At 35.9% G+C, this 27,638-nt stretch overlaps 1 long non-coding RNA gene across 1 annotated transcript; it reads left to right on the top strand.

The window, feature by feature from the left end:
• Nucleotides 1-286: 286 nt before the first annotated feature.
• Nucleotides 287-27,638, top strand: LOC129659991 (uncharacterized). The gene is made up of 3 exons (XR_008718285.1): nt 287-403; nt 19,374-19,504; nt 27,150-27,638. It is a non-coding gene; the product is annotated as an uncharacterized LOC129659991 (long non-coding RNA).

Here is a 27,638-nt window from a genome sequence, read left to right as displayed (position 1 = left end):
TCAGGAGATTGACAAGGACAGTGACAATTAAGGGATGATTCTGAAAATTTTGTTATTTTTACTGTTTTAATTTTTCTCTATGGGAATCAGGAATGATAGTTGAAATGACTCTTAAGGAAAAGCCAAACTTTTTATGGCACTATTGTGTCCCATCAAAATGCATCATCATACCCCCAAGATGATGATATTAGGAGGCAGGGCCTTTGAAAGATGCTTAAGTTATGAGAGTAGATCATCCATAAATGGGATTGCTGCCTTATAAAAGAGACCCCAGAAAGCTAGCTTCCCCCTTTCACTAAGTGAGTATACAGTGAGAAGTCAGCAATCTGCAACCTGAAAGAGGCCCTTTACCAGAATCCCATCATATCGGCACACTGATCTTGGACTGTCAGCCTACAGAACTGTGAGAAATAAATTTCTGTTGTTTCTAAACCACCCAATCTGTGATATTTTGTTATAGCAGCCCAGACAGACTAAGACAAGCATGCTACAAAGCTTTCAAACAAGCGTGCTCCTTCATGTCACTTACCACTCTGACCTTTCTCCTAAAACATCTTCCCCTCACTCTGCCCCAATCACACAGACTGGCCACACCATGAAAACTCCCTCTGCAAGATTTTTGCACTCACTGTTTCCTCTACCTGGATTGTCCTTGTCCCCTCTTTCCTTTCAAGTTTTAATTCAAAGTCTTCTTCTCAATGAGGCTGTTCCTGATCTCCCTCTCTAAATTGCAAAAAAACCACTACCTACCTACAAACTTCATGGATTCCACCCACTTATTCTTTAACTCACATTATATATTTTAAATATTTATCCTGTTAATTCTGTTGATCTGTTAATACTGTTCCTTCCTGGCATGTAATTTTGATTAGGATAAGAATTTTTGTTTATTTTTACTTCTGTAATAACACTCAAATCTAGAACAGTGCTAGTCATATAGAAGATACTCAATATCTGATTAAATGAATGGAAGAAAATTTGAATTATGCTTTTCACTTTCTTTGTAGGTTTAAACAACCAATAAAGTCAAAGTTAGGGAGAATTTGGCAACTCTAACTAGATATGAGGTCTTGAGGGCTCAGTTCAGTTCAGTCGCTCAGTCGTGTCCGACTCCTTGCGACCCCATGAATTGCAGCATGCCAGGTCTTGAGGGTAGATCCTCATAAATGGGATTGCTCTAAGAAAAAAAAAGAGGTAGACAGCAGTATTAAAAAGGAAAAGAAGTAAAGTTAGCCTGAGTCCTGTAGTCTTCAGACAGCTAACTTTCCCCTAAGACTTTCAACCTACACCGAGAAAAACAGACTTAATTCTTCCTCTCTCCTAGGTACTTCTCCATGGAGGGTTAAGCCCTCAACCTTATCTCAAGCAGTTTATTTTTCCTGACCCTATGTCTCCATATCTGGACTTCTGTTGCATTACAACAGCTGTGGACATCAGTTACTATTCTTCTAATACCAGCTTCTGGAACTTGTTGCTTCCAACTCATCCAAATGAAAACCACATCTGATACAGCACAGTTCCTTGTCCCTCCCCAGAGCCCTAGGTCACCAGATGTTCATTTTGTGCTAGTTGTGATCATGAGTTAGAAAGTCAAAAAATAAAATGGAAATTCCTCTTTCTATTTAGTGGTAATGATTCTGTATCCTTCTCTCTGGCTTTGATGGTTCTGTCTTATGGAAGGAAGAGACACCAGTCTATGATAAGATTAGGAAACAGAGGCTGCAAACCTAGGGAAAGACTCTTGCTTGTCTATACCACTCTCTTGTTTATACATAGAATGTGTTCTCTTCTTCAGCTTTTCTAGAAATAAAACTAACATTTCCTAAAGCAAGAAAAATATGATTAATGAGCTTCAAATTTTAACAGCAGGGATAGTATTTCAGAAAACTTTGAGATTTGGGTTTGAAAATACTTGTCAGATCACTTTTCATATAAGATACAATCAGTCTGGAGTTTCCCAGAGTGGGACTAGAAAGCCATTTGGGGCTATGCACCATGACACATACTTTGCTAAGAAAAAGTATTTACTCAGTGCCCTGATAATCTCAAAAGGGAAGCATATATAATTATTTTATCCATAAAAGAAATAAAACTTAAGGATAAAACTTATCCATGTTTTATTTATCTTCCTATTATCAATATATAGCATTGAGCCTTAGCTAACATTCACTATCAATCTTTTACTAAAGCAATAGGCAATTTGTCAAATGTATACTACTCCACTTAATCCTCAAAAAAGGTCTGTACTATAGCTTCTACTATTAATTAGTTTATATAGACATAGAAAACTTATGGTAAACTTATCATTACCAAAGGAGAAAGGCAGAGGGGAGGGATATATTAGTAGTTTTGGATATGCACTATTATATATAAAATAGATAGACAACAAGGTCCTGGTATAAAATACAGGAAACTATATTCAATATAATTCAATATCTTCTAATAACTTATAATGGAAATAATCTGAAAAAAATATGATTGAATCATTTACTATACACCAAAAATTATCACATTATAAAACAACTATATTCCAATACAAATAAAATGAAATGCATGTACTGTTCTTCTCTAAGTTACTTTCTATATCAACACTTTTTCTTATAATTCATGATCTTTTTTCTTGCTTACTCTTTTGTTTTTTACTTCTTATAATATCAAGTTCACTAGAATAGTGATTGTGCCCATCTTTTAATCTCTGGTCCACTGATAGTTCATCATCCATCCAGTATCCAGGTTGGAGCCTACAAAAGCCCAGTAATTTTATTTAAGTATATTATTTTGTTCTCCAAGTTAAAATGAAAATGGCTTCCAATTTTAGTTCAGATTGAACTTCAAATTACTTAGCCCAGCATTTAAGGTTCAATCAAGTCTTTGCTTGGTTCTTTTTTCTCCTAAATCTATTCTAAACATTCTATAAACCAACGTGTCAAATTGACCCAATGTTTTCTTATCTGGATGACTTTACTGTCAACATTCTTTTTCTTGAACGTCTTCTACTTTTTCAAATAGTGCAAATTTCAGCATAGGGAGCCTATCCTCCTTCCCCATTATTCTCTGTCCCCTATTAAGGAAAATTAGTTAACTATAATCTGAATTTCCTTTGGACTTCAAAATATTCTGTACACAGAGGACTGCTTTAAGTACTGAAGCTGGGAAACCTAGTTGCCCCACCTTACTCCACCATTTACTATCTGGAAATCTTTGTTTCTCACTTATAAAGTTAAAATAAAATTGATGTCTACAGTAGCATTTTTAAGTTAAAAATGCCCAGGTACAGTGATTACTATCATATGCAAAGAACTCAATAAGGGTTCATTACTCCAAACACTGCAGAATTTACATGTCTTTGAACTACAAAGAGACTACAAATTCTCTAAAAGTCTCTGAAAATATATTATTCTGATCATGTTCCACAATCTCCTGTATAAAGAAGGTATTCAATTAATATCTGTTGACTTGACTGATTGCATTGATTAAAGTACATTTTTTCAAAATGAAGCTTTGTCTGCAAATGTATTTCTTTCCAAAACAGGAAAACTGTAATTAGCTCTTATTGTGCAGAAAATTCATAAACCTGAATTGCTATGCAGTTCTTTTTCTCCTGCAAGTATACACTGTATATGATGCTTAAAAATAATTAGAAACCCTTTGGAGGTAATCAGCTTTCCTTCATACTCTGTGTAGACTATTTTAAATAGCATTTGACTGAGTCTTGTGGTTGGAATTTTACATGATGTCAGTCCTCACTGGAAACACATATCTGCTGGTTTTTCATTTAGAATGGTGGCTCCCACATGCCACAGACTGCCTAAATTAGAATCACCTGTGGTGATTATTAGCATCACAGCTTGCTGGCCTCCATGTTCAACTCGCTCCAGATTCTCGGGGGTGAGGCCCTGGAAATTATACTATATACAAACACCCCAGGAGATTCTGATGTGTGGCCAGGTGTAAGAAGCTCTCTAAAAAAATCAGCATAATGGTATCACCACATGAAAATACAGGGTTGTAGACTTTCATATTAGCTATCATGCCTATATGATCTGAAATAAGAGAAGTTTCAAGTTTTGGACTTTACTTTCCCACAGAAGCCTAAATGAAGCTCCAGTACATTCTTTCTTACTGAAAAATTAGTGATAAATTTAAACTTATAGTTTTCCATTTTTAAATTGATAAAGTCTTTTACATATCTGGATGTGGCTATAAAATATGTGTACTCGATAGAACTAAAAGGGTGTCATTATAGGATAAATATCAATAAAATAAATAAACAATGTATGATTTTAGAATCATGGTCTTTTAAGAGGCTACTTTTAGGATCTGATTATGGCAGCAGATATTAAAAGTAGATTTTAAACTACATATTCATTTTATTGCTGAGTAGTATTTCATTTTATGAATATACCACATTTGTTTCTCTACTCGCCATTGATGTATTTGTTTTCTACTTTTGATTATTATAAACATTGCTGCTTAAACATAAGTCTTTGTATGGATGTTTGTTTCTATTCCTCTAGAATAATTACAAAGAAGTGAAATTGCTGATTTATATGATAATTTAATGTTTTTAAGGTTTTAAGAAAGTGTCAAAATGTGTTTTTCAAAGTGGCTTTACCAGTTACATTCCCACTAGAAACATGAGAAGGTACCAGTTTCTCTGCATACTCACCAAAACTTATTATCACATGCTGTAACATTTATGAATCTCAAAAACATTATTTTATATGAATTCTCAGGTGCAAAATCCACATATTGTATGATTCCATTTAGAAAATATTTAGAAAAGACAAATATATACAGATAGAAAGTAAATCAGTGATTACCTGAGAATGGAAATAGAGATTTGCTGCAAATTGTTATGAGGTATATGGAATAATAAAGGTATTTAAAATAATGGAACATAAAATTGGTTTCATAACTATGCAAATTTACTAAAAACTGTATGAGTTCAATGCTATATTAATACTCAACTAAAGATATCTATAAAATGTATATATTGGTGTAAATGCATGTGCAAGTATCTGTGCATGTATATATAAATATATAGATGATGTCTGAATATATGTATTCAGTCCTATTTTTTCAAAATCCTTCTTATTCGAACTACCAAGAGACAGATTTCTCTACTACACTGAATATAGTAAATGAACATGAGAGCTCATGTAATTATCAGTCAAGTTGGTGGTTATATCAGTTATAGATTTTTGTTATTAATTTTTAAAAATTTGAGTATACTTGACTTACAATGTTGTGCCAGCCTCAGGTGTACAGCAAAGTGAATCAGCCAAACACACACATATACTCACCCCTTCCAGTTTCCCCTCCCACATAGGCCACCACAGAGCACCAAGTAGATTTCTTTGCGCCATATAGCAAGTCTTTATCAGTTATCCATTTTACATACAGTAGTGTGTATACGTCAGTTCCACTCTCCCAATTTATCCCTACTGCCCCTTACTCACTGGTAATCATATTTGATTTTTACATGTGTAACTCTATTTCTGTTTTGTAGATAAGTTCATCTATACTCTTTGTATAGATTCCACATATAAGCAAAATTGTATGATATTTGTCCTCCTATGTCTGACTTACTTCACTTAGTGTAATAATCTCTAGGTCCATTTGTGTTTCTATAAATGGCATTATTTCATTTTTATGGCTGAGTAATATTTTATTGTACACACAGGCATACACACCACATCTTCTTTATCCATTCTTCTGTTGATGGACATTTAGGTTGTTTCCATGGTTACCATAATTTTAGCCAACAGTCCTGGTTATTGTAAATACTACTGCAATGAACACTGAGGTGTATGTATCTTTTCAAATTATGGTTTTCTTTGGATATATGGCAGAACTGGGATTGTTGGATCATGTGGTAGCTCTATTTTTAGTTTTATAAGGAATCTTCACCCTGTTTTCCATAGTGGTTGCACATTTTACATTCCCACCAACAGTGTAGGAGGGTTCCCTTCTCTCCACACACTCACCAGCATTTACTCTTTGTAGATTTTTTGATGATGGCCATCATGAAATTAAAAGACGCTTACTCCTTGGAAGAAAAGTTATGACCAACCTAGATAGCATATTCAAAAGCAGAGACATTACTTTGCCAACAAAGGTCCGTCTAGTCAAGGCAATGGTTTTTCCAGTGGTCATGTATGGATGTGAGATTTGGACTGTGAAGAAAGCTGAGCGCCGAAGAATTGATGCTTTGAACTGTGGTGTTGGAGAAGACCCTTGAGAGTCCCTTGGACTGCAAGGAGATCCAACCAGTCCATTCTAAAGGAGATCAGTCCTGGGTGTTCTTTGGAAGGAATGATGCTAAAGCTGAAACTCCAGTACTTTGGCCACCTCATGTGAAAAGTTGACTCATTGGAAAAGACTCTGATGCTGGGAGGGGTTGGGGGCAGGAGGAAAAGGGAATGACAGAGGATGAGATGGCTGGATGGCATCATTGCCTCGATGGACGTGAGTTTGAGTGAACTCTGGGAGATGGCGATGGATAGGAAGGCCTGGCGTGCTGCGATTCCTGGGCTCGCAGAGAGCCAGACATGACTGAGCGACTGAACTGATCTGATCTGATTATGATTGATGTGAGGTGATATCTCATTGCATTTTGATTGCATTTCTCTAATAATGAGTGATGCTGAGCATCTTTTTGTTGTGTTGTTGGCCATCTGAATGTCTTCTTGTAAAACTGTCTGTTTAGGTCCTCCATCCACTTTTTTTGATTGGGCTATTTAGTTTTCTGATATTGAGCTTCATGAGCTCCTTGCATATTTTAGAGATTAATTCTTTGTCAGTTGCTTCACTAACAATTATTATTTTCCCTCATTCTGAGGATTGTCTTTTCATTTGTTAATAGTTTTCTTTGCTGTGAAAAATCTTTTAAGCTTAATTAGATCCCATTTGTTTATTTTTGTTTTTATTTCCATTACTCTAGGAGGTGGGTCAAAGAAGAGCTTGCTGCGATATATGTCAAAGAGTATTCTACCTATGTTTTCCTCTAAGAGTTTTATAGTATCAAGTGGTACATTTAGGTCTTTAATCCACTTGAGTTTATTTTTGTGTATGGTGTTAGGGAGTGTTCTAATTTCATTCGTTTACATTTAGTTGTCCAGTTTTCCCAGCACCACTTATTGAAGAGACTGTCTTTTCCCCATTGTATATTCTTTCCTTCTTTGTCATAGATTAGGTGACCATTGTTGTTGTTCAGTCTCTAAGTTATGCCCAACTCTTTGTGACCCCATGAACTACAGCACACCAGGCTTCCCTGTTCTTCACTATCTCACAGAGTTTGCTCAAACTCATGTGCATTGAGTCAGTGACACCATCTAGCCATCTCATCCTCTGTCACCCCTTTCTCCTCCCACCTTCAATCTTTCCCAGCATCAAGATCTTTTCCAATGAGTCAGTTCTTCTCATCAGGTGGCCAAAGTATGGGAGCTTCTGCTTAAGCGTTAGTTCTTCCAGTGAATATTCGGGGTTGATTTCCTTTAGAATTGACTGGTTTGACTTCCTTGCTGTCCAAGAGAGTCTCAAGAGTCTTCTCCAACACCACAATTCAAAAGCATCAATTCTTTGGCACTCAACATTCTTTGTGGTCCAACTCTCACATCCATACATGACTACTGGAAAAACCATAGCTTTACCTATATGGCAAAGTGATATCTCATTTTTTAATATCTTGTCAAGGTTTGTCATAGCTTTTCTTCCAAGGAGCTAGTGTCTTTTTAATTTTGTGGTTCCAGTCACCATCTGCAGTGATTTTGGAGCCCTAGAAAGTAAAATCTGTCATTGTTTCCACTTTTTCCCCATCTATTTGCCATGAAGTGATGGGACTGGATGCCAAGATCTTCATTTTTTGAATGGTGAGTTTTAAGTCAGTATTTTCACTCCACCCCCATCAAGAAACTCTTTAGGTCCTCTTCTCTTTCTGCCATTAGGGTGGTATTATCTGTGTATCTGAGGTTGTTGATATTCTCCTGGCAACCTTGATTCTAGCTTGTGAGTCCATAGGTGTGTAGGTTTATCACTGAACTTTTTATCCTGTTCCACTGATCTATATTTCTGTATTTTTTGTACTAGTACCATACTGTTTTGATGACTGTAAATAGTTTGAGGTCAGGGAGTCTGACTCCATCAGCTCTGTTTTTCTTTATCAAGATTGCTTCTTTGGCTATTCATGGTCTTTTGTGTTTCCATACAAGTTGTTAAAAAAAAATTTGCTCTAATTCTGTGAAAAATGCCATTGGTTATCTGATAGGGACTGCCTTAGGGATGTTGAAAAATGACGTTGCAACAGTCAAGTATAGTACCATGTTATCAAAATCTTTGCAAGCTAAGTCAAAGTATGGGAATGCAGTAGGTAAGAAAGAGTCATATATGTTCTAGCAGGATTAGCAGGATGAAAATGCTTTTGTAAGCAGATTAATTGGAAATATCATTGATAGCAAAAATTATGTGACATAGGCTGCAAAGAAATGATAGCAGTTTAATAAGAAAGAAGTCTTAGCCATTGTTAAGGCTGTAGAAACAGAAAGTAATGCATGGTAGTAAAGATTGTTCAAAGAAAATAACCAAGCTATTTAGTAACTGACAGGAAAAAGTATGAATGACGGTAAATAGTCTTATTTAATGGAATATAATTTTTTTTAAATCTCTAAAATGGCTACAATAAAATCTTCATTTTGAGCTAATTAAATAAATTACCCAATCCGTGTAGACAGACATAAACCAAATAAAATCATACGTGCAAGGAAATTTGACTCATATTACACCTGCTAGTTTTTTAAAGAAAGTGTTGAGAGTGCTATTTTGAGAAATTTAATTTGTTAATCTGAATTTGGGCATATTCTATAGTGCTATCTTTTGCTTTTCTTACTAGATGTGCTTCTTTTTTTTTTTTTTACTGCTTATTTTCAACCCTCAGGGGTTTATCTCAACACCTGCTATATTCTTTGAAAGTTATTTTCCTGATTAGCATTTCCTATTTTAATACATGAACATCTGGTAAAGGTTTACCTTAGAAATCCTCTACTCAGAGTTCATCTGCTTCTATTATTTGACTTCCTAACTTTATATTATCCTCCTGAGTTACAGGATAGTAATATTTTAGCATCAGAAAACAATTATTTTTGATGAATCTTTAATATTCAAGATGACAGTCAACAGGATTCATTGAGTACCAATTTCTTACTCAATACTCTGATGAGCCCAGAGGAGGAGAATGATCAACAGTTTCATTCTTGTTCTGAAGGAGTTTAAAACGTGGTTGGGACAAACCACTAAAATTCAAACAGTGAGCTATACACAGTGCATGCTTGCATGCTAAGTCATTTCAGTCATATTCAACTCTTTGCAACCCCATGGACTGTAGCCCACCAGGTTTGTCTGTATATGGGATTCTCCAGGCAAGAATACATTTCCTTCTCCAAATATACACAGTAGTGCATCATTAGCATTTTTATTTTGTGGCTTTACAGCGAGAGATGAAGGCTGAAGAAAGAAAAAGTTTCATACAGGAGATGTTATTAGAGCAAAGAATAGACTTTGGAGAGATAAAAGTTAAGTTATACATTATTATATCCAAGGGAAACATCAGTTAGTTTATCATAGTGCCACATTACTTATTTTTATTATCTCATTGCATTTCCCCCCATATGATTACTAGTTTTTTTTTAATATAATCTTTATCAAATTCCTTTAAACTATAGACTTAAAATATCTGTGATCTTTCCAGTCTTGATTAATAAGGACTTGATTTCTTAGGAGTTCTGGATGATATTTTGCTTGTGTATTGTCTAGATTAAAGTTAGGGCTATTGAGAAATCTGCTGCTGCTGTGAAAATGTCATAACTTTTTTACTCATTTTATTTTATTGGCTAGATTTTAAGCAATTAGAAAGAAAATATTTGGGTCACTAAACATAAGCTACAATTTCCCTTTTAAACCCTGCTAATAAAAATTTAGTTCATAAATGTTCATCATTTTAATACAAAATAACAATTTCCCATTCTGTTGAGTACTTTCCCACAAAGAAAATAAATAGATGAACTTCACAAATAAAGGATACAAACCTATTTTTATATTGATAAATCAATTTGTCCTTGTTTCATACAAGTTATACTATAAGCACAGATTAAACAGTCGAGTATTTGTTTAAGTAAGGTAATTCTATGGCAATTTCTTCACCTACCCAATAATTTACCATTTATATCTATCATAGCTCACATTTAATTTGAGTTTAAATTACGTTAACACACAGGTGGTCTCAATTTTAAAAGGATAATAATTCTCTCATTCACCTGAAGATTCTGTTTTAAAATACATTGAAAAAATAACAGCTTTTTATTGGTCCACAAAAATAATATTGTTACTGATCATTGGACAGTCACAGAAAAATATGGCATACTCCCATATTCTGGGCTTCCCTTGTGGCTCAGCTGATAAAGAATCCGCCTACAACGCGAGATACTTGGTTTGATCCTTGGATTGAGAATATGGCGTACTTCTGATGCTGGGAGGGATTGGGGGCAGGAGGGGGGACGACAGAGGATGAGATGGCTGGATGGCATCACTGACTCGATGGACATGAGTCTCAGTGAACTCCGGGAGTTGGGGATGGACAGGGAGGCCTGGCGTGCTGCGATTCATGGGCTCGCAAAGAGTCAGACACGACTGAGCGACTAATCTGATCTGATCTGATCATACTCCAGCGTTCCATGTATATTCTATGATTTCTGGCACTCAGAGTGCTAAGAAGTAAACTCAAGATTCAGAAATTGCAGAAGAAAATTAAGGAATAGAGACAGTCAATTTTTCTCTATATCATCTGTCTCACTAATAATTTTATGAAGATATCATTTTAGAGCAATCCTAGAACCTGATTCTTTAATAGGGACATTCATCTATTCAATCTAGAATGATATGTTCATTGTCTATTCTCTGGGGACTATTTCATCATTATTTCAGAATGGCAGATTTATAAATATGTGGGACAAATATCTACTAGATCATTCACTTCTAATACATGGAATATGTAAATCATGGAGGCATCTTCAGCATTCACACTGAAGCAATAATTCAATTCTATTGCTGTTGCATCTTAAATACCTCAAAATTATTCTTTTCAAAACCATAGTTCCATTATGGTCTTGGTTCAGCACTAAATCACCTTTTACCACAAACTTGATGCATAAGCAAACTCATAAAATTGAGCACGCTGGCATGCTATTCTGGCAACAGAGGGAACTGACAGCCAAACAGGTCTCCAGACGTAGGCATAAGTATCATCTCTCTCTGTATACACACAGAGATGCATGTGTGTGTGTGTAGGAAAATCCAAATATATGTATATGTCAATATCTCCTAAATAGAATTTACCATTTGCCAAATTTCAGTCATGGTGAATGCTCAAGAATAATCAAGATCTTTCTTTTTCTGTGTGCTGGCTCCATACTCCCTCTAATACTTCTTGTCCATTTCTTCTTTCTATGTTAGACCACACTGCCCTATGGCAATATCAAAAATGATATACTAATTGTAAAGACTTTTGGAAACTGCTTCATATCTACTCTTTAAAATATAGACTTTATATCTTGAATAGCATTTTATCAACTGTATTTTATGGCTTTAGCTGTTCTTTTCCTATTTTGCTAGTTCACCTGCGGCAAGGCAAAATCTCAAGATATGCAAAACCCACCTTAGATTCAAATGTGCTCTGAAAAATCCTTTCAGTCTTTGAATAACTTTTTCAAATACCTTTTGTTCTGCAGATGAAATGGAAGGAATATTAAAGACTTTCTTGAATTTAGAGGGAGAAATTATCTTCCAGGCTGAGTACTGCCTAGATAAATCTTGCCAACAATCCTAAGAAGTATTTTTTTTCTTGTCTTTTTTTTTTTCCCTTTCCCACCATTAAACTCAGTGTTTCAGTTCCCTGTCCTCAAAACTCACATTTCTACCTTGAAGTAAGTAGTGGTAAATGTTTCAAAGATTCTTTAACATCCTTATATTCCACAATTACAAAGTTAAGAGAAAGTCTTTGCACTGGAGTTAAAGGTTTAACTTATTGCTTAAGCCTGATTAATATAAATTTCACTGGGCACTAACTTGAGGAATCAGTCTTCTAATTTCTTCATTTTTCCTTTAATTGAAAATACTGGTTTTTATGTATTTGTAACTTAGATTTCTCCCATATTATAGTCATTTCCACATGACAAACCAGTAAATATATCTGCTCTTGCAAAGCATCAAGCAGACTACTATCCCTGAGAGTCCCATAACCCAGGTATAGACAGGACTCACATTTGCATGGCCATTCTTTCAGGTCCTTTTCTCAGCGCATCAGATTTCTCACCAGTGAATGTGACCAAACTGGAGTAACTATGGCCTCACTGTATTTACTTTTATTAGATGTTTCAGCCATGTAGGTATTTTCTATGAATTTTTTAATTAATTCCTTTTAATCTCTTTTCATCTATTTATTAAGATAGGAGCATTCAGATATCTGGACATTTTAGACAGCAATGTAAAAAACTGAGCACATTGAAGAGGCTAACACAATCTCCAGCTGACTGAATGGGAGTTTAGGCTTTTATTTGATTCCATAGATATTTGCTGAACAATAGTGTTAGTCACATTGAAATGTTAAAATGGACCTTGGCCTCAAAGGTCCACTTTTTTGCTTCAATATTAAAAATGAAATGCAGTCATAGGAAAGAGGAAATAATTTTCCCCTAGAATTGCATGTTCCACATTTGTCTGAAATTCAATTTATTGGGGTGTAGAGGGTCGACAGGGAGAAAGAACCAAGTATATATAAATGCAAATTACCTAAACAGGAATCAATACTTATGAATAAACAAGTTCTGGCTACTATTTGTCAAATCATCACATCATTATACAATAGAAGAAAAGGACTTTAAATGAAAATGAATTATATGATATATATACAAAATATGTAGGATCTGTCAAGTTATATTTTTAATATGCAGAAAATGCTTCCACGATCCTAATTCCTGTGTTGCCTGGAAAACTAGGAAAGTTTAAGAACTGCTACTGAAACATGAGATACAGTAAGAGGTGCAGAGGCAAAAGCAGACATCAGAAGAATTATAGGTAGTTAGGTGTATATAATAGTAAATAGGACTGTAAGAAATAAAATGGGATGGTAAGTGGGAGTCAGAATCCCAGTGCCCCCAAAATTTGGACTTCATCCTGAGAACAATGGAAAATCTCTTAAAGAATTAAAAATCACCTGACAGGAATGCATTTGTGTTTTGAAAGGTCCTCTATCTTCAGGGAAAAGAATGGATTTGAGGACATAAGCCTAGAGAAAGGTCTTGTCATCATCCAGCAGAGAGGGGATAATGCCGTGAACCTTGACAGTGAGAATGAAATCCTGTGTAGACAGCTCAGCCATGAAATGAATCAACAAACTTCTCGGTGGAATCTTAGCCTAAGTGGCAGAAAGTCTTCCATCTTGTGTTGGGAACAACAGCTATCATACTGAATAGAAAAATAGATTTCTGTGGAATGAGTCAGCTACAGACTAAACTGATGGATCTTTTCTCTGAATTTCCTGTTTTCTGCTTATTAAAGCTGATACCCTTATAAAGGGTATCAGACCACATGAGAAGATTGAGACACAGAGGGGTGACATGGCGTGCGTGCTCAGTTGTGTCTGACTCTCTGCAACCTCATGGACTGCAGCCCACCAGGCTTCTCTGTCCATGGAATTTTCCAGGCTAGAATACTGGAGTGGGTTGCAATTTCCTACTCCAGGGTATCTTCCCAACCCAAGGAATCGAACCTCTGTCTCTTGAGTCTCTTGCATTGGTAGGCAGATTCTGGACAACTGCAGCACCTGGGGGCCATGTTGTTTCAGTGTTGAGTCTTTGAGAAACTTAACCTCTCTATGCCTCAATCTTCTCATTTGCAAAATAGAAATAGCAACAGTATCTATCCAGTGGTGTGTTGGCAAACGTTTAACGACTGGCCCTTGGGGTAGAGGATGGGAAGGGTAATCATACTTTGCAGTGCTTACTGATTTCCATGGTATAAATTATTCCACTATGATCACTTTCAAACTATTACAACTTGATATCAACTAGCTAACAAAATTCCTGGAAATTTAACTACTAGCTGTCATAAACCAATACAAATATGCTCTGTCATATCTCTATATTTACCGTGTGGCTCAGCTGATAAAAGAATCCACCTGCAATGTGGGAGATTGGGTTCAAACCCTGGGCTGGGAAGAGCCCGTGTAGAAGGGAAAGACTACCCACTCCAGTATTCTGGCCTGGAGAATTCCATAGACTGTATAGTCCATGGGGTCACAAAGAGTCAGACATGACTGAACGACTTTCACTTTCACACTTTTTGTGACCCCATGGAGTATACAGTCCATGGAATTCTCCAGGCCAGAATACTGGAGTGGGTAGCCTTTCCCTTCTCCAGGGGAATCTTTCCAACCCAGTGATCGAACCTAGGTTTCCCACATTGTAGGCAAATTCCAACTTTTACCAACTGAGCCACAAAAGAAGCCCAAGAATACTGAAGTAGGTAGCCTATCCCTTCTCCAGCGAATATTTCTGACCCAGGAATCAAACTGGGGTCAAAATTGAATGCTCAAATATATGCAAAGTACTCACTGTACTGTCTATACAGTACTCTCATTATTGAGAGCTCAATTATGTTTATTATTATATTGGTTCTCATTATTTTCATCCCCAATTCTAGTTAGAATTATGTAAAAAAATACAAGTTGCTCCTATTTGAAAATTAGTTTTTAGAAAGTCCTCATACTTTACAAGTTTCTAAATAAGCAATATTCATAAAGTATCTCATTTTTTATGGTCTCCCAAAGTTACATAGTTTTATTTCAATGAACTCTGGAGAGTTATTTCTGATTATTCATGAAAATTGTTTCATTTTTCTCATTAGTTTTATTGAACTTAAATCAAGCTACCAGAGAATATCCACAATGAATTCGTTTGAGGCCTTTTTTTGAACATGTCTTTATATTGCAGATAATGTTTGTTATCTTTCAGATAAAGTGCTATATTGGTAGAAATTAATTTTGAGAATAATAAGTATTACTAGTATACACTTAATTAATTCCTAAGGTACAGATTCTTCCTACCAAGAATGAGGTACAAGTCATTATCTTTTATCAAATCATTATATCTTTATGTTTTTTACTTTGTTTTTAAAATCATTTTTATATAAAAGTAATATCACTGAGAAATCCATAACTTAGAATTAGTGTACACCAAAAGATATAATGGAATTCAGAAACAGTTTCAGTTACTTCTTTTTAATGACTAGTGCCTTATATGAATAATCATTTCCAGGGTAGGATTTGTGAAACTACCTATCAGGTGGGAATTTGATAGAGAACATCTTATACTAAAATAATATAATTGCTAAAATATGTAGCTAAAAAATCTTGCTAGAAAGCAATTTTACCTGAAAAATATCTGGAATAACAGAAATGAGTAAATTCAGGGGACATCATAATAGAAGGCTTGAAATCACGTGTCCTGAGCCATCAGAGATTTATGGTACTGGGATAAAATTTTTTTTATGGGTTCAAAAATATGTATAGAATTGAGATTTTAAAAATAGTGAAATACTAAAGAACTGGTCCAGAATACAGGTATACTATACTACTAATTTAGACACATACATCTTTTCACCTTTTAGGTTTTAAATTGAGTCATTTGTTGCCATATTAGCTGATACTAATCCTAAACACCAGTTTTTCACTTAGCTCATTTATCTTGAAGATAGCTTAAAAATATCATTAGGCACACACACACACACAAATATGGACAGATAAAGTTTGTCTAATGCTCCCTCTTTTTCTTTTACAAGTTTAACTCTTTCCCCGCTGCAGTATTTTTGTGGTTGTCGGCATTGTAATCCCCCACCACCGCCTCACTTGTTCTTAGTTTATTTCAGGAGTGATGAGAGCAGTTAACCTATATATTGAAGGTGCCATTTCCACACTCAATGACCAATAAAGCCTCTAGGGAAGAGAATGCACTCACCAGACTACAATTAATTAGTGTTGTTTCGACACATTTTTAGGACAAAATGACAAATCACCAGAGACAGGGTGAGAAGAAATATATTCAGTTTGACTGAACAATCATGACTCACCAGGCTATAAACATGGAACAATTTTATTTTCCAATAAATTTTGCAGATTCTGGTCTGTTATCCATCGCTCACCTCTCTTCTACTGAATGGGAGTCATTTTTACTGATAGTTCAATCTGATTCTATATATTTTTTCTGTTACCTTTGTTTATTAAAAGTGTCATTCCTGTCCTTAAGACTCGGTTCTCTTCCTTTTAAAACTAAGTATTACCATGATTGTTTAACCTCAGTCAAATTGTTTACCTTAACCTTTTGCATTGTTTTCCAGAAGCACAGAAGATTCATACATCTTCACCATGCTGTCTCTGCACCCCTTGTCTCAGCTTTGTCAGCTGTTCCCAGTCCTTCTATGTTCTGACAGAGTCCAGCACATCTGCTCAGTAATGGGAGACAACCACCCACAAGTCCTTGAATTAAAATAGGAGGGTTGAGCAGTCCCAATTTTGTAAGAATGGTCTGTCTCTACTGAAAACAAGGAGACTGTTTTTTAAGAAAAATATAAATAAATGCAAAAACAAAGCCCTGTTTTTAGAAAAGGTTACCAAATAAATTTAGTTTCTCTGGTTCTAGGATCTCTCAGGAATCACAAACCAACAAAAAGCCTATTAAGAAAATTTCTCAGAAGTCTCTATTTTTGACACAATCAAATAATATCGTTTCTGTAATTTCTGCAGGATTCTTACCCTCATTTAAAAGAAAAATATTTTGCAACCCAATGATAATAATATATTGCTGCTGCAGATGTTTAGTTGCTAATTTGTGTCTGACTCCTTTGTGAATCCATGAACTGTAGCCTGCCAGACTCCTCTGTCCATGGGATTTTCCAGACAAGAACACTGGAGTGGGTTGCCATTTCCTTCTCCAAGAGAACTTCCCAACACAGGGATAGAACCCATGTCTCCTGATTGGCAGGCAAATTCTTTACCATTGAGCCACCTGGGAAGTGCAATAATATACTACAGGTAACTCTTAAGGCTATCTTGTAGTCAGTACACATTTAATTCTAAGATTAAGACCAGTAATTCTGAGGATATTTATACAGTATCCTCAGACATTGAGGAGAAATTAAATACATTTTTATTAAAATTATAATTAACAAAAAATAATGAAAAAATGTAGTAAATGTTAAATTCAAAATGACATTTTCTAATTACCATGCTTCCTATGTTTCAATTCATTGAAGAGCCACTGATTATATTCTGCAGGGAATTAGAAAACAATAGAAAGCACCATCCCTAAATGCCAAAACTTCTAATGCAGTTCATAAGTATCTGTAGAGCATCCTTCTGAACATATTAGATTCATTGATTCTACTCAAATCCAACAGGGTGAATTACTAAGAAGTCAACTAATGTTAGTCACTTTTTTTTTTTTTCAGTTTCATCCAAGAAAATAACTAGCTTTGCATATCTTAATGAGCAAACTTGGTCTTACTATATCACTGACTAGGGGTATAATAGAGAGATAACAATCGTCAGAGGTAACGTCTATGTTTCCTGATGATTGGGAAGCATTTAGAATGGTGGTTTATGCTTTGAGTGGGAGAAAATGAAGTTGAGGACAATAAAATATTTGAGGTTTTCCAAAAGTTGAGAAGTCTGACTTCATGCAAAGGGTTGGAGTCATCCAAAGACTTATTCACCCACCTATTGATGTTGGTATGTTGATAATAAGAAAGCTCAAACAACTGGAGTCTAGAAGACTTCCTCTTTAGGTACCTTTCTCTTATGTAGTTTCAATATAGTCTCTTTAGAATGGTTGCTTCCAGGTAGCTGAATTGCTTACTTTCAAAAGCACAAGTTCTGAAAGGCAAGGAAAGAGACAGAGAGGTCAAGCAAGAGGTATATACCTTTTACCATGTACCATGACGGAGAAGGCAATGGCACCCCACTCCAGTACTTTTGCCTAGAAAATCCCATGGACAGAGGAGCCTGGTAGGCTGCAGTCCATGCGGTTGCTAGCGACTTCACTTTCACTTTTCACTTTCATGCATTGGAGAAGGAAATGTTAACCCATTCCAGTGTTCTTGCCTGGAGAATCCCAGGGACGGGGAAGCCTGGTGGGCTGCCGTATATGGGGTCACACAGAGTTGGACACGACCGACGTGACTTAGCAGTAGCATGTACCATGAATGCCATTCTCAACTCATGCTAATAATTAGCGGCAAGTTTCTAAGCTCAGGCCACATTCCTATATTCAGGAGGAGGGAAATTAGGTTCCACTTTTTAATAGGAGAATGCCAAATAATTTATAGAAATATTTTTAATCCTCTACAGCTTATAGGAAGAAGGTGATGATAATGATTGTACTTTAGGAATATCACAATTTATGTCTAGGCACATTCAAACCGCAGGCTTAGAATTTTATTTGGCATAGGGAAAATTACCTTCATTATGTATTTAATCATCATCTCTATTGAAATAACATATAAAATGGAGACCTGACTTCCAAATTCCTTGAACACACAAAATCAGTTGAGAAACCTAATTTAGCTTATCTTGCAACATAAGCAAAAGTTAATGTGTGTTATTTCTTGTAAATGCCTCTGAAAATTATAAACAGCACCTCAATTGTTTTCCAAAAATGTCATAACCTTTTAGCCAACCTCCTGTCATTGGAAAAACCCTAATGCTACAACCAATCATCACAAAGATTAAAGAGGTTTCACGTTTCCGCTATATAAGCTGTCCTATAGCAACACGCCTCTGAGCTTCATCCCACTGCTTACCTGAAGGCTCCCAGTTCATGAACTGTTCTTCTATGTCCATTAAACTCTTATCAGATACAATTATCTTGATTTTTCAAGTTTCTGGGATTTGACATCTTCATATGATCATTTTTACTTTTGTTTTTATTTCCTTCTTTTCATAACACTGGTATCCTGGATCTGCCTTCCAGATTTCTTATCTTTTCCACTATATTTGCCATCATACTTTTTTTCCTCAGTGCTTCAAGATATGTTTTGCACTTGATATTTCAGAACTCAAAATTTTCTTTACCTTGAACTATTTAATTTAATTATTTCTTGAGGAATTATGTTTCAGTTTCCTAAAAGTCCTTTTAATTCTACTTGGATCAGAAACACAGAAGTCATTCTAATATCTTTTCTTTATTTCACTGGATGTACATAGTTTGTTCTACCTAAATTTCCTCACTCTAACAGATGGACCCTTAATGTGATGCCTTTTTCCTTTGTAGGTTCACAGACCAAAGACTTTGTTGGGTTCCATCTTAAATGGACTTTAGCTCCCAGGTTTTGGAAGGTGATGTGTTCTCTAATCCAAGGCATTGTTAGTTTAGACGCAGCAGACTACTGTTCTCCTGCTAAGGTACGTACAGCACGTCTCACTGCCCCTTTGTCTCCTCATACTCTCAGAATGTGAGTCATGAGAACACGCAGCCACTCTACTCCTTCTTGTTCTCTTGGGAGAACAAGAGAGAGAGAGAGAGAGGTGGGGGGGGGGGGCACGTTCATGGGGGAAGTGTGGGGTGAAGCCAACTCTACTCAAAAGGAGTCCACAGATCTCTGTGGATCAAACTTTCTGGGATTTAATTTTCTGTCTTTTCTTACAGAACACCCTTAAAGCTAATCTTCAGGGGTACTTTTCATACAGCACGCAAGCCATTCTTTTTCTTTTCTTGTTTCAAGGTTTAACCTTAAAAGATCAGATAAAACAAAAATATTCATTTCACATTTAAATCCATTATGTATCCACAAGGAAAGAGTTCTTGGCACTACAAACCTTCTTAGTATCCACCTTTCTCAATCCCAATGCCAGGAATCTTAACTTTCAGCTGTGAACAAGTTACCTGTAAATTCCAGTTGCCAGTTAAAATGAAATTGCACCTTTGTAACATGCGCTTCCTTTAGGCTGTCTACACTACTGAGTTCATTATCTTCCTAACAGCCTGTTATTGAACATTTCTTTCCATTGTTAACCTGACAATTTTAGCTTGTTTAGCAATTTAACTATTTTGTTGGCACAATGGCTTTCAAAGGGACCAGCCATTTTCTTTTCATGACTTAAAATCATATCTTGAATATGGAAAAATAGAGCAAACCTAAAAAAATTCAAAGCAGTAATTTCCTCATAATTGCTTAAAAATTATTTGTGTGTGAAAAATACAAATTGCTCTGTAAATTTCTTTTCATAACTTCAAATTATATCAGAAAAGATGCTGTAAATAGTGACTAAAGAAGACGGAAAATTCAACATTAATTTCGCTATACAAACAGCAAGCAAAAAAAGTAAAGAGAGAAAAATTAAGGGAGAATTAGAAGAGGTCCTATCAATTCCCTTTCCAAAAAGTTAAAATCATATTGTTTCAATAACAACAACAACAGCAAAACAGTGAGAGGGGAGGCCCAGCTACTGATATTTCACGTCTCTTCTATCCAAAAAAGGAAACCAGTCTAGAGGGAAATTATAATTAAAAGCTTTACTTTTATTAAAAGTCTGTGACAACTAAAAGAAAGAAAGCTGTTGCTATAGAATGCCAAATCATAGGGAAGGATTTTCATATCAAGCTGGCCCAAGGCAGAGTTATCCTTGCATGGGATTTACTCCAAGATAAGAATGATAGATAATTGAAAATAATCACTTTTTTAATGCTTGGGAATAAATCTGTGGTTAATATAGATTGTGGAGAAAAATGTCCATAAACTTAGTTCATTTTGTTTAAATTTTATTCTGAGATTTCATGTTCACTTCCAGTTATAATGTTCCTTAATATTATTTTGCCTAGCTTATTTTCATAAAGGATTATTATGTACTTAAAAGGGCAATTCATGTGAAGGAGTGCTATTGGTTTCTGATGGTTAACTACACCTTCTGAATGAACCCTGGTGATCCAGATTATGTGAATAAAAGGACAGGTAAAGAGTCCCAAGTGCTGAATTTGAAACGCAAACAAAAACCAAACAAGAATCAATTTATTTACGCAGTGTTTATTTAGCAACTATTGTGAACTCAGTAGTGCTGAGCATTAGCAATTCAAAACATGCTTCCTTTCAGTGAACATCATCAGTGTCTGCTCTGAAGGTTAAATTATAAGTAATATAAAATTCAAGTATAGATCTGCAGCTTAATTATTTTAAGCAGATTCCTATATTGAAAAGAGTGGGTGAGAATATTATCTTTTAATATTAAACTTTTATTTTTGGAACTTAAGAGTAATAGAAAAGTTGCAAAATAATACAGAGTTCCTCTATCTCCTTCATCCAGCTTCTCCGAAATTAACCTATTATATAATCAACCACAGTTCATTTGTCAAAATTAAAAAAAGATTAACATTAATAGAAAATGAATTCTAATAACAAAATTACAGATTTTATCCATATTGTACCAGTTTTTCCATTCTTCCTCTTCTAGGATTTAATCCAGGATATCATGACATTTAATCATCGTGTCTCGTTAGTCTCCTCTGGTCTATGATGGTTTCTCAGGCTTTCTTTCTTTTCACTACCTTACACTTTTGAAGATTACCAGTCAGACATTTTTTTAGAAAGTTCATCAGTTTGACTTTGTGATACATTTCTCATGATTACATACTTAGAGGTGAGGTACCTTTCTCATCTCATTATATGGTAGGGGAAGAAAATTTGCTTTCCCAAAATGTGTGTCTTTTTGTGTTGTTGTTCCAGTCTTATTGAGATATAATTGGCATACTGCACTGCATAAGTTGAAGGTGTACAGCATAAACTTGACCTACATACATCATGGGATGTTACAACAATATTTGTAGTGAATATCCATCATCCCATATTAATACAAAATAAAAAGAAAACAAACATTTTCTTCAAGATGAGAATTCTTAGGAATTACTCTCTTAACAACTTTCATATATAATATACAGTAATTATAACTATGGGCTTTCCAGATGGCTCAATGGCTTTCCAGGTGGCAGGCAAACTCCTGCCTGCCAATGCAGGAGACATGGGTTCAATCTCCGGATCAGAAAGATTCCCTGGAGAAGGAAATGGCAACCCACCCCAGTATTCTTGCCTGGGAAATGCCATGGACAGAAGAGCCTAGTGGGCTACAGACCACAGGGTCAAAAAAGAGTCAGAAATGACTTAGTGACTAAACAACAGTGATAATTATATTTATCTGCTAACTGGAGGTTTCTATCTTTTGACTACCTTGATCCAGTTTTCCCCTTGCCCCAAACCCACCTTTGGTACCGCATATCTGATCTCTTTTACTGTTGGTTTAATTGTGTGTTTGTTTCTGAAGTGTAACTGACCTACAACACTGTGTTAATTCCTACTATACAACATAGTAATTCAAAATTTCTATACATTTCAAAATGATCACCACAGCAAGTCCAGTTACCACTTATCACCATATAAAACTGTTATATAATTATTGACTGTATTCCCCACACTGTGTATTTCATCCCCATGGCTCATTCCTTTGTAATATTCAGCCTCTGATAATTTTCACATAAAAGTCCAGCTTCCTGAATTTTTTTGAGAAATTAGAAGATGCTATGCTGTCAGCCTACTGGGCTACAGTCAGCAGGAGCTGGGTGCTGAATGCCTCCTTTTGTGCTTTCCAGGATGCATTATTTTCTAGAGCTTCCCTCATGCTAGGGCTTACAGTCAGTATAGTGCCATTCGATAAACTCATGAGCTATTTGCTTTATTAATTTTCCCAAATGGCCCCGGTGGACATTTGAGCTTCTGATCTTCATCTGACATTCACCTATGACTGTCTTTTAGATAACAAAGTTTGAGAAGAGCTTGTGTGTCTTTCTGACTCATTTCCTTCATAAATTTGAAATTAGCAGTCATTCTTAGGATAGAGGACATTTTTTAGTATTATCAGAGACTTGGCAGCCAACAGCCTGAGTTATGTTCATCTGTCCTCAGCGTAATGACATATGGCACATTCAGCTTCTAAGTCCTATATTGGGTCTCTCAGCACTAACACATCTTATTTATAAACCTGACCTTCCTATCTACACAGAAATTCCTATCAACCCTTTAAAGTCACCTTTTGTAAAAACTTTTGACTGTTGTCAAATGCTTTGATTATTTTAAGTGCTGTACCTTCAAAAATGTAATCTCTGCAATAATGTCTTTGGTAAGATAACCAAATTTTAATAATTTTACTTTTAATCTATTTTAAAGGCAGCACTTGCTCTTAAGTTTAGAACTTGATAGAATAATCCAATACTTAACGTCCTGTTCAGTTGTAAAACCCCTGGATTTTGCCAAGTGGGCCTTGCTCTTTAATACATGAAATCTTCCACCCTCCAGATTCTCCAAAATATATGCTCTAACTGTGAAAGGCATGGAATATCATTTTTCTTTCACCTCAAACAGTAGGAGAATTATAGGGTTTAGCACAGGATTAACACCTCTGGTAGAGGTCATACCTGAAAATTAAAATACCATTGTTCATTGTGCTGCCTTATACATTGCTACTGAAGCTGCAGAGAAGTTCTCATTACTTCTCTTCAAAAACACTGTAAATTTTGTTAATGCCAGCATCCTGCCATGAATGTCAATGCACTATTTGATATTTTTACACTCCGAATTTTCCCTTTCCTACAATAAAGGGCAAATGGTCAAGTATTGACCTACATATTATTACCCCATCTAGGCCTCCTTTCTTTAGGAAATGGCCTGTGTATATATAAGAACTAATCTCTAAAATATTTCTGTCCTCACTATTTTTACAAAAGTCACTGATTAAGAAATGAGCTGTGACAGACATTGTAATTAGATTAAATCACTAATCAGTAGCAAACTGCTTTGTGGCCAACAACACTGTCTCAGTTGACTGTTTGTGTCCAAGGACATTGTCTGAATTGATAATTTTAACTTCAATCTAAAATGTCTGCCTGCTAATTCTAAGAATATCAAAGATTCTACATAAGTACACTCAATAGTCTATCTAAATTAAACAATTTAAGCCTTTGACTTTAGTCTCAGTTTCATTCAAGGCCCCAAGAAAACAGAAGGGGACCCCCTCATATTCAATACAGGGTGGTAATTCCAGATTCGCAAAGGACAGTTCCAGAACAAATATTTTTGCAATTATTTTTCCTCATCCACATTAAGGGTCTAAAGATTTGGGGTAAAGAATGACATACACTTTGAATTCCACCATGGAGAAAAGATGGATTCTCTGGTGGCTTAGTGGTAAAGAATCCACCTGCCAATCCAGGAGACACAGGTTCGATCCCTGGGTCAGGAAGATCCCTGGAGAAGGGAATGGCAACCCAGTCCAGTATTCTTGCCTGGAGAATCCCATAGACAGAGGAACCTGGAGGGCTACAGTCCATGGGTTTGCAAGAGTTGGACACAACTTAGCAACTAAACCTCCACCAATTAGAACACATTCCAAGCCCAGTGGCACCAAGGTCAGGCCATTTAGCCCTGGAAAATTTATAAATGTTTCACCCCTTATGTCTACTTCTTCTTCTGCCATTGTTCTTTCTCCATGCATGTTTAAACCAAGGAAGCCAGAAGCAGCCTTTTGAATGGGAAGGAGAGATGGGTATATAGAGGAGAAACTATCCAATCTTTTCCACTTTAGGGGGGTAGTCTTCAGAAGTCCCAAACTAGAGAAGGAGAAAAGACACAAAACTTTTATAAAGCTACAGCCATTTGACCATTATTCCATATTAGACATAGTAATTACTGAATTAAAACTTGTTTTTTTTAAATAAAGGCCATAAAATATTTTTGATTACCTAAAAATAACCAGAAATACAATGAGACTTACACTAAGTTTCATCTAAGTTGCTGAAAAACTAAGCAACTCTTCAAGGTGAGTCTAAACCACCAGGACACTGATTTAGGGTGATTTATGATTACTGTTACCACTTCTGCTTCTTCCAAAGGACAGTGAAACTGTCATTTGAAACACCCCGTCATGTGGCAAAGTCACTCCTAAGTGTCTGTCAAGTCTGGGATCAGCTGTGTGTGGCATGACCTGCATCATGACAATGGCCCCGCAGGGAGGGTTGCCAGATTTCACAAATAAAATAGAGGACTTCAGGTTAAATGTGAATTACAGAAAAGTAAGGAATACCTACTTTAAGTATAAGTGTATGCCAAAACACATCACAGGATGCACTTAAACTAGCAAAAAAATCATATGTTTATCTGGAAATCAAATTTAAGTGGTGTCTCGTAGTTTTATCTGACAACCATAACAGGTCCTCTTGTAGTAACTAGAAAAAAGCAAGGAACAGACTCCTGAATGGCTCTCCTATGAAAGGCTGTGAGTGGTTGGGGTTAGAAGAGGTGTTCAGAAAAGGAGCAGAGATTGGGAAAGGGGAAAAAAAATAGAAATCGGGGAAATCGTGAGAAATGGTTAAGGGAGATAGCACTGTCCCAAGATGTCTAAGGTAAATGTGACACCATTTAAAACATAACATTTCTTTAAAATAAAGAAGATTAGTAAATGCTGGTGAGGGCCAGGATGATAAGACCTGGCCTCTACCCAGCCTGATATATTGTCCTATACTTTCTATAAATTTTCATTCTATTTATAGAAATAATGCAAACAAGGGTTTTCATAGACCTGTGATAGATGGGTCCTGTCAATATTCTGGTTTTCACTGCCTCTCAATGTCATGCTTACTCTTCCTTGTTTTTTGAACTGTGAATTTTGTGTGACTGAAGTTCAGCTTGCGATTCACTATAAGCTCTGTTTCATTTATTTATTTATTTGCAGTCTTATATATACATACCTTCTCTCAAGATTTTTCTTAGCTCAATTAGTTAAATTTTTGGTCCTGTGTGCATATCTTTTAACTTCTACTTATTGAACTTTATAAAAATCACAGGTACATTGCCATTTTGTAAATTGTATTTCTATTAAGTAAATAAAGCCAGCAGGAAACAAACTTGCAGTCAAATTTAAAATTTAATACTTAAATTGTGTGTTACTTTGATTTACAGTCAAGAACATATTTCTTTATCCATGCACCTGTAAATCAACATTATGGAGACAGCTATCGAAGCATAAGAACAACTGAATATGTATAAGCCAAATTGTGTTTGTAAATATGTAGATTGAGGTAGTAAACACCTTTAACACCAGTTAGAAATCTGTCGCTGATTATACACAGGGCAGAAAGCAAGCATCATATTTTTAGTAAATAGCTTAAGAATCTTGGAAATATGAGCGGTCCAAGCAAAGTTTCCATTCCATACTGATAGATTGGATAGAATCTTTGATTACAGATACAGAGACATGCATGCAGGTATATAGTCATATTTACAATATGTTGCAAACTTGCAAAAATAATTATTGACACTTAAAAGGTTCTGAAAATTTTCATCCATAATTGAACTTATAGAATATCATCCAAGAACACGGTCCTTTTCACCCTGTCTTATTTAAAATAATAATGAATGGGGTTATCAGATTAAATATAGTTTTTAGTATTCAATGACAAATAATAGCTTAATATATTTTTTGTTCCAGGATACTGATTCAGGCTTCAGAAGATATTTTTTGGCTTAAGGGCTAAAGATCATCAAGCTCATGCCTGCCGCTCCTGACTCATGCTCAGGCTTGTCTCCACCAGCCAGAGTCACTGGGCCCCTTATTTCAATTCAATGTCTTTTTCACAAAGGACTTTAACACCTCTAAGTCAATGGCATGGCTCATCAGCTCACAATGCTAAACTGCTCATTTTTTCCAAAGAAACATCAAGAAAGTTCCTTTCTTTACTTATAAACAATTTCATTAAAAAATAATGATCATCTACAGTGAAGAATGGGCTTCCCTGGTAGCTCAGAGAGTAAAGCATCTGCCTGCAACGCGGGAGACCCGAGTTCGATCCCTGGGTCGGGAAGATCCCCTGGAGAAGGAAATGGTAACCCACTTCAGTACTCTTGCCTGAAAATGCCATGGAAACAGGAGCCTGGTAGGCTACAGTCCATGGGGTAGCAAAGACTAGGACACAACTGAGCAACTTCATTTTCTTTTCTTTCTTTCTCTACAGTGAAGAATGGGCTTCCCTGATAGCTCAGTTGGTAAAGAATCCACCTGCAATGCTGGAGATCCTGGTTTGATTTCCAGGTCAGGAAGATCTGCTGGAGAAGGGATAGACTACCCACTCCAGTGTTCTTGGGCTTCCCTTGTGGTTCAGCTGGTAAAGAATCCTTCTGCAACACAGGAGACCTGGATTTGATCCCTGGGTTGGGAAGATCCCCTGGAGAAGGGAAAGGCTACCCACTCCATTATCCTGGCCTGGAGAATTCTGTGGAATGTATAGTCCATGGGGTCACAAAGAGTTGGACATGACTAGTGACTTTCACTTCACAGTGAAAAATATCACAGTGAAATAATGAACATTCTCTTGTCAAAGTCACATGGAACTTTGTGCCTTTGAGGATGGAGAGTAGTATGGAGGGGCATACACCAAGGGAGTAAGGAGAGAGGGGCAAAGAAGACTGTTAACTGTTTTTAATGTATTTTTTACTTTATAGCA

This window comes from Bubalus kerabau, chromosome 9, assembly GCF_029407905.1.
Source record: "Bubalus kerabau isolate K-KA32 ecotype Philippines breed swamp buffalo chromosome 9, PCC_UOA_SB_1v2, whole genome shotgun sequence".
In the NCBI taxonomy this organism is placed as follows: Eukaryota; Metazoa; Chordata; class Mammalia; order Artiodactyla; family Bovidae; genus Bubalus; species Bubalus kerabau.
Note: the sequence above shows the minus strand (reverse complement) of the source record. Positions and strands in the feature narration are given on the sequence as shown.